The sequence below is a fragment of the Equus caballus genome, chromosome 8 (genome assembly GCF_041296265.1).
Source record: "Equus caballus isolate H_3958 breed thoroughbred chromosome 8, TB-T2T, whole genome shotgun sequence".
NCBI lineage: Eukaryota > Metazoa > Chordata > Mammalia > Perissodactyla > Equidae > Equus > Equus caballus.
Genome location: NC_091691.1, coordinates 53,817,874 through 53,825,242, shown reverse-complemented (window position 1 = coordinate 53,825,242; position 7,369 = coordinate 53,817,874). Strand labels below are relative to the sequence as shown.

Genomic DNA, 7,369 nt, shown 5'->3' with positions numbered 1-7,369 from the left:
GGCCAGAAGTTGTCTTTACTTTCTGATCACTAAATCCCCTAGCACGGTAGTTTTCAAAGGAGGTCGTACCACTGTCTGAGGGGTTGGTCGTCACAATAACAACCAAACAGGAAAGAGACCATGCATCTGCAGAGGCACCACCTGCACCTGAGAAAGATCACAGCCAGTTCTGGGTGAAGAGGCTCTCTCGGCGCTTGCATCTGACACCAGGGACTGGCGCTGCCATCCTAAGTATGGCTGGAGTGAAGGCCATGTTGGAGGGTGTCTGTCTTTTGTTTGTTGGACTTTCGAGGATCTGAATGCCCTTCCCACCGTATGAAACTTGCTGGGAACAAAATGTACCTTTCAACTTGGAAGCTGAAAATGCCAGCTTTTCTGGCTCCCCTGGCAGGTAAGGCAGCATGGGTGCATGACCTGGGCTCAGCAAGTTGGATATCTCCTTCTGAGATTTTGCATCTAGAGAAAGTGATACAAAAAGGCAGAGACACTGAAGAATTCTTTCTAGAAACAGCAAAGACGGCAGCACCATCTGGCTTCTGGGGATAGTGGCTGACCCCAGCAGGGGCATACAGAGTCCAGAGTCCAGGCTCAGTGCTGACACTGTCATCTGCCCTAGCTGCAGGGACCAGTGTTCAGCCGTAGCTGTGTCCTTGCAGATGGGACTATGGTTCCAACTGTGCAGAATCCTTTGCTTCTGATCATTTTCTGAGCCTGATTCTCCATGCTCCTCAAACCCTACCCAATACCTCTGCTCCTTCCATGCTCGAAGGTGACTTCTCTTTCACTGGTAAAACCAGAACTACCAAAAATGAACTCTCAACCCTTCCCTTCCCAAATCTATGAGCACATTTGCATCTGCACATCCTCTCCTTCTTCCCTCTGGACCAATGGAGGGAGGAGTCTCTTCCCGTCAAAGCCAATCCCTCCATCTGTGCTCAGGATCCCCCTCCCCTCCTGCCTTCTGGTGGAGCCTGGCCATTAGCGTTTACCTTTCCTAAAGAGAAGATGTCACTCCTTCCATCCAAACCTCCTTCTAGTTCCACTCTACCGCCTTCTCCCCATCAGAGCCACACATCTTCAAAGAGTGGTGAGCTGCTTGTACCCCTGCCTCACCTTTAACTCACTCCCCTGTCTCCTCCTGTTCACCCAGAGTTCAGCTCTCAGCCTTTTCTTGCCTCATGCCATACTCTATTTCTATCTTACCTCCAAACTCCCAATTTATATCTCCAGCGCAGAATTCTCACATCAACCTCAGACCCATACTTCCACTTAATCTCCACTTGAGATACCTTGCATCCACCTCAGCTCAATATGACCCAACTGCAGCCTAATCCAAGCCCCTGGAGTCTGCTAACTCCTATGTAACCTGTAGGTCTCAACTTAGCCTTCACTCTCTCTGGTTAGTTGTCTGTATTTTATGCTTCCTGGAGCACTGTGCTTTGCCTTTAAAACACTCATTACAGGAGTAATTAAATAAATATTCATGTCTAGAGTGCACATGGCCTTGTGAACAGAGGATGTGTGCTTGATTATCCTGCCCACTCAAGAAGTGCAACAGGAACACTCCAGCTACATGTAGCTGTCGGCCAGGGCAGGGCCCACACTTTTCCTGGATGAGGGCGATGCTGGGAGTCAGCCAAAACACGAGGATTGCACTTACTTGGCATGAAATAGGACAGCTCAAAGTCACAGTCACTGTGATGGGAAGGCCTATCCCCAGCCGGACTCTTGGATCTGGACGTGAGATTGCCTCTTGTGTCCCAAATGCTCCCACTTAGGCTCCAGCAAGGACGTCTAGCAGGCACCTTCACAGCAGGACAAACGTGTGGAAAACAGTGATGCCACAGGGTCGGGGAGGCCTGGGTGTGAAGGGTTAGAGCGCGATGGGGTGAGGGCAGGTGGCAAGGCAGTGGAGAAAGTGTGGAGTGGCTGCCCACCTGACAGGCATCAGGAGGGTTCTGTGCCAGCTCAGCATCAGCCAGGAGTCAGGTGGCCTTGGGTGAGCGAGCTGAACTTCTCCAAGCCTCAGTTTCCTGGGTTTCAACCCAGCTCTGAGCAAGACACTGTTGGAACTAGGGCAGAGTTCAAGCCTGCCCCAGAGGGGACATGAAGTGGAACAAGAGCCAGGGAAGTAAGCAGGATGGCCAGACAGGTCTACCACAGCAGGTGTGGGTTAAACTGGGAAACTGAAGCCAGTGGCTCCACGCTAATCAGCTCCAGGCACACCTGGCAGGTGGAGCACAGCATACTCCCACTCTGCCTGCTGGCAGAGAAGGGGCCTGATGGGGGAAAACACCTTCCATGCCAGCAGGAAGCATCCCACTAAAAACAATCTCGCCACCCCACAGGGAATGAGGTCTGGGTCTTAAGACGGTGGATGGGGTAAGTAGCTAGGCATTCTGGAAAGGAAAGTCTGGGGCCGGAAGTGGGTGGAGCCCCAAAGTTCCACACCCCCAACCTACGCAATGACCTGCCCCCTCTCACTTCCCATGGACCCATCTCTGCCCCCTTCCCCAATCTCTTACTCCCTGGTCTTCTTTCCTTAAGCCGAAATTTCCCCAGTCCAGGGTGCCTTTTCTCCCCTTACCTCAAAAGCTACACGGAGAGGGGGGATTATACCATAATGTTTATACAATCCTATTTTGCAAATGTGAAATATTACAGCTATTATAGCTACACAAGGGACTACATGGATTTTTAAGGCATAGCTTAGGAGGTTCTTATTTATAACATTTTCCTGAGAAAAAATACAATATGAGTTCTAAATATCTGACGTAACTTTTGGTGCACACCTCATCTATACCTATATGTGACTCCACCCAGGCAATATTCTAGTAAGTAAGTCAATGAGAAAGATTATCTCACTAATGACCATACAAATACCAACCCTGTAGCAGTCAGAAGCAAGGAAATAGATACACATACAATATCGATGAAGCTTTGTAACATAAATTACATGAATACAGAAGACATCAAACTAGATGTTATATCACATTTATATAAATTACATATATATACACACTCATTCATACAGATACACAAGCACACACACACACATATATATTCACATAAAACATTTCATATTTTATGAGCAGTGTATCATGAGGGTGAGAGGATAGGACCTGGGGCCAGAACCTCTGGCTCCAGTTTCTGAGTGGCACAATCTGGGAGATTCCCTTCACTTCTTTGTGTCTTGGTACCCTCATCCGTAAAAATAAATAGTAATAGTACTTAATGTTGGAGTCTTTGAAAGGGCCCAATAAAAAGCAGGCTTCTTCCGCATCTGGTTCAGAACCAACTGAGAAATAAGACAAAGGAGCAAGGGAGATGGGGACAAAATATCACCTTTTTTTCTGGTGAAGCTGATACTGGAGAAGGCAGGTTGTGTCTGCTGCTGGTTAACCCTGGATGAGCTGTCCTGTGGTGGGCAGTCCCCACGGCTCTGGCGGGAGAAGCAGGGAAGAGTGCATGCCTCTGGACACCTGCTCTCAGGGGATGGGCAGAGCTACGCGTGCCCAATTCTTGATTCCACGCTCACCATCCAGAAGAAGAGGGAACAGAGAGAGGCCAGCAGTGCTACCCAGGTGGAGCCTCTTCCACATGGAAGGAAACATCAATGACCATGCACCACGGAGGCTGGGTATAAAGAACGAAAGAGTCGATGCCTGGAGAGCACTTGGCACAGAGCCTGGAACAGGTAAGGGTCAGTAGGTGGAAGTGAGCACTCCTCAAGGACTCAGGGGTGTTTCAGCTTAAGTAGCAAAGATGTTACAGAAGATGCTTATGAAGGGGGAGGGAACAGGAGTGGGGATTGAGAATGAAAGGGAAATAGAATAGTAAAACTAGAGCGGGGCGTAATGCATAACATGTGATGAGCTGAGAAGAAGGATTAGCTCATCTCCCTGAAGTGGGGACCACATCTCTAAAATTCTCTAACAACTGCTTCCTAAGGAGATATAACAGCATAAAATTAAATGGAGCATCAGCCTTTAGTAATCACAAAATATATACTGCCACCTGTTTTGGTCAAGTGACTTGGCAAAAATCCAAGGGAGCCATTTGCAATGTGCATCAGCACCTTCTCCTGGTTCCAGGCCAGCAGCAGAAGCCACCTTGTGTACTTAGAGTGGGGGAGATAGCATGACCAGCAGGAGCCTCATAAATGCAAACACAAGGAGCGCATGCATCCTAGAAGGAATCACTTTCTTCTTGTGGTTCCAACAGCCAGTAATTGAAATTTTTTTAAACTTCTTCCTACTGACTAAAAGTTGTAGGTACATTAATGGCCTGACTTGCAAAGAGAGAGGACCACTTCCACTTGAACTGCAATTCAACTAATGGTGTCCAAGGAATAAATCCACCCCAAATTTGGGAGAACTTTCTGAGCTTGAAAATGTCCATTTGGATGGCTTGATCCTGCTCCTGCTGGCTACTCAGATCCCAGGTCCTGCTTCGTACCTCCATGACCTTATAACTTCTGGCTACTTCCTTCTTTGATGTTCTTTGCAGGCTGGCAAGACCTTTCCACAAGCCAAGCCCAGGACTAGTCACCTCTTGAAATTTCTGGTTCAGGGGCACAAAGATCTGGGGATGGCCACGTGGGGCTATCTCATTACCATAGTTTAGTCAGAAGAACCCAAGTTTCTGTTTAGGGAGTTCTCAAAGGGAATCCTTGCTCTTTTCCCCTCCGTCAATGCAGGAAGTTCTATGCATCTGACTTTTGTTCTACAGCTAAGGACCTGAGGATGGTTACAGTCACTCTCATTAGAGTGGAGCCTGTGTCATCATGATAGGTTGGTTGCAACAATCAACATGAAAATCACAGTGACTTAAAAAATAAGTTTATCTGTATCTCACCCATGTTACATGTCTACTGAGGGTGGGCTCTGCTCCAGGTCCTCCTCACAAACCACTGGAGACACAGACAATGAAGCCCCTACTATCCGGAACATCACTGAGATAGGAAGAGAATGTGGTGCATCATGCACCAAAGCAGGTCCCATGGCCAAGCTTTCCTTCAAAGAGACAGGTGAGTACAGCCCTACCTTGAGATGGAAGAAGAACTAGAAATCCTGGCAAGCTAGAAAAGCAGAGGCGCTGAAGCTTAGAGGACCCCATTTCATAGCAATTTGGCCCCACTGTCCCTGCTAAGTGGGAAATCAATGGCAGTAGAAGTTGAGATTTCAGAGGTGTTGAGTTGTTTCTTCTTTCGTTCACTCTGGCCATGCTGACCTTAGAGGACAACTGTGGCTGAGAGATCATGTGCCCAGTTCTGGACATTCAGCCAAGTAAGAGAGCAAAATGATGCTCTCAAACTTAAATGTGCATCAGAAGCACCTGGGGAGTGTGTTACAATACAGATTCTCAGGCTACAGTTGAGACATTCTAATTCAGTATTCTAATTCAGGTCTAATTAGAGTTAGAATGAGACATTCTAACTCAGGTCTGCAGTGAGGCCTAGAACCAGGGCCAGCTATATATTTGCAGAGCTCAGAGAAAAATGAAAACACAGGGGCCCTTGTTTAAAGGCAGGAAAAAAAATGTCTTTAAAGCTATTAAAATATACTTCTTCCTTTCTTCCACAGTTTCTCTCTTTGCTTATCATGGTATTTTTTTATTTGTTATCTAATATTGCCCTCCCTTGGGCAAGGGTGAATCCAGACCCTCACAGGCGCCAGGGACCCCACTCTGCCACTGGCTGTGTACATGCCACGATCCCCCTCCTGACAGTTGCTGGCTTGACATCACACACCATGCCTTGGCCAAGGGCAAGAAGGTCAGGCTCCCCTTCCCATGGACCTACCACCCCAACCCCACAGAGGGATGACCCCCAAGGGACTGGAACCTCTTCGCTGGGATGCGATTGGTACCTGGATGCAGCATGGACAAGAGATTCGTCTCTGTCAAGTCGCCCATCACTCTGCTAGCTTGGGACAGAAATGGGCTGCCATGCCCCTCCTCTGCACGGTGTGCATGCAGCCAACCTTCCCTGTACCTGCTCCCAGACCCCAGCCAGGGGCAAAGGGTGGCAGGGTGGTGACAAGGAGGAGGAGGATTAGAGGGATCAAGGTCCCCCCCAAGGGGTTGGGTGAGCAGGTGGCCAAGAACCTGTCTGGGGAGGCACACCCTCCTTTGTCCCACTGGACTTCGCTTACAAAACACAAATTCAAACATAAAATTACTAAGAATTTCAACATGGCATTAAGCCCCAAGCTTGGGTCCCCCTTCTTAGTACAGGGACTGAAGGTCTGACTTTGAGAAACACTGACCTAAAGACAGGCTCACCCAGGGGAAACAGGTAATCAGACAGGTCTCAACATCAAGGAGTAGGACAAAAGAGTAGAGACTCTGAGAGCCAGTACTGCTCTGGCAGAAAGTGGCCACACGTTCTAGAATTTGATATCCAGGTCCCAGCCTCAGACCACTGGCTCTTGGATAACTGGTAAAAGAAAACACAACTCTAAGATCCAAACAGATCATCATGATGGAATTGCAGGGGTGACCAACCATTCTGGTTTCTCTGGTTTTATTAATGAAAATCCGGCATCCCAGAAAACCCCTTAGTGTTGGGCAAACTAGGACAGTTGGTCATGCTATGACCAAGGCCAAGTATTGGCCCAAGAAACTCTTATTTGTCTTTGAAAGACTAATGGAAAGGCTGCTTCCTTGCAAAACCTTCTCGAAACATCCCAAGCAGAGATAATACCTCCCTCCACGGTGGTTACACTTATCAGAGTGTATCCTAATTCTTTATTCACGCATTTTCTCTCCAAGAAGAATGTGAAATCCCAGAATTCTATATGAATATACAGAAAGAGATTCTGACAAATGCCAGGGAAGGAGAAGAGGGGTGGAGAGGACCCAGCTGCTGTGGTATGATGCAGGGACCTGATGGCAGCGGGACACCCCACGGCTCAAGGCCAGCCCTGAGCTGAGCTAGAAACCCAAGGCTCCTCTGCTTTGCTCCCTGGGCTGTGGCTCAGTTCCAGAACTTGAAATTCTACCTGCTGGGATTAGTGCCCCGAGCTCGAGGAAATGCAGGGTAAGGAAATAGGAAAACTGAGCAGGTGGTTGCAGTAGCAAGTAAAAGGTGGTACCTGCGGGAAGACTAGGCAAGTGGAATTCTTACAATAATGATGAGAAGGAGGAGGAGGAAGAAAACTAGCGTTTGTCGACAATTTAGGATGTGCCAGGAACTAAAGCTTATATGTTTCTGTACCCTTTACAATAACCCTATATACTGGTATTAACATTATCTCTACTTCATTGATGCAGAAACCAAAGTTTGTAGAAGATGCGGAACATTATCATCACACAGTGAGTGGTAATAGAAAGGACTCAAGGCCGTATCTTTCTGATTCCAAAGCCG

At 47.9% G+C, this 7,369-nt stretch overlaps 1 protein-coding gene across 2 annotated transcripts in view; it reads right to left on the bottom strand.

Moving 5' to 3' along the window:
• Positions 1–7,369, bottom strand: part of LAMA3 (laminin subunit alpha 3) — a 258,555-nt gene that overhangs the window by 200,478 nt on the left and 50,708 nt on the right. Inside the window, exon 1 of one of the 2 annotated variants that reach the window (XM_070220837.1) lies at positions 343–456. The exons of the other annotated variant lie outside the window; for it this stretch is intronic. The gene's annotated coding sequence lies outside the window, so the exon portion shown is untranslated. Of the gene's footprint in view, positions 1–342; positions 457–7,369 lie in introns of those variants that run through there. 2 annotated transcript variants of the gene reach the window in all.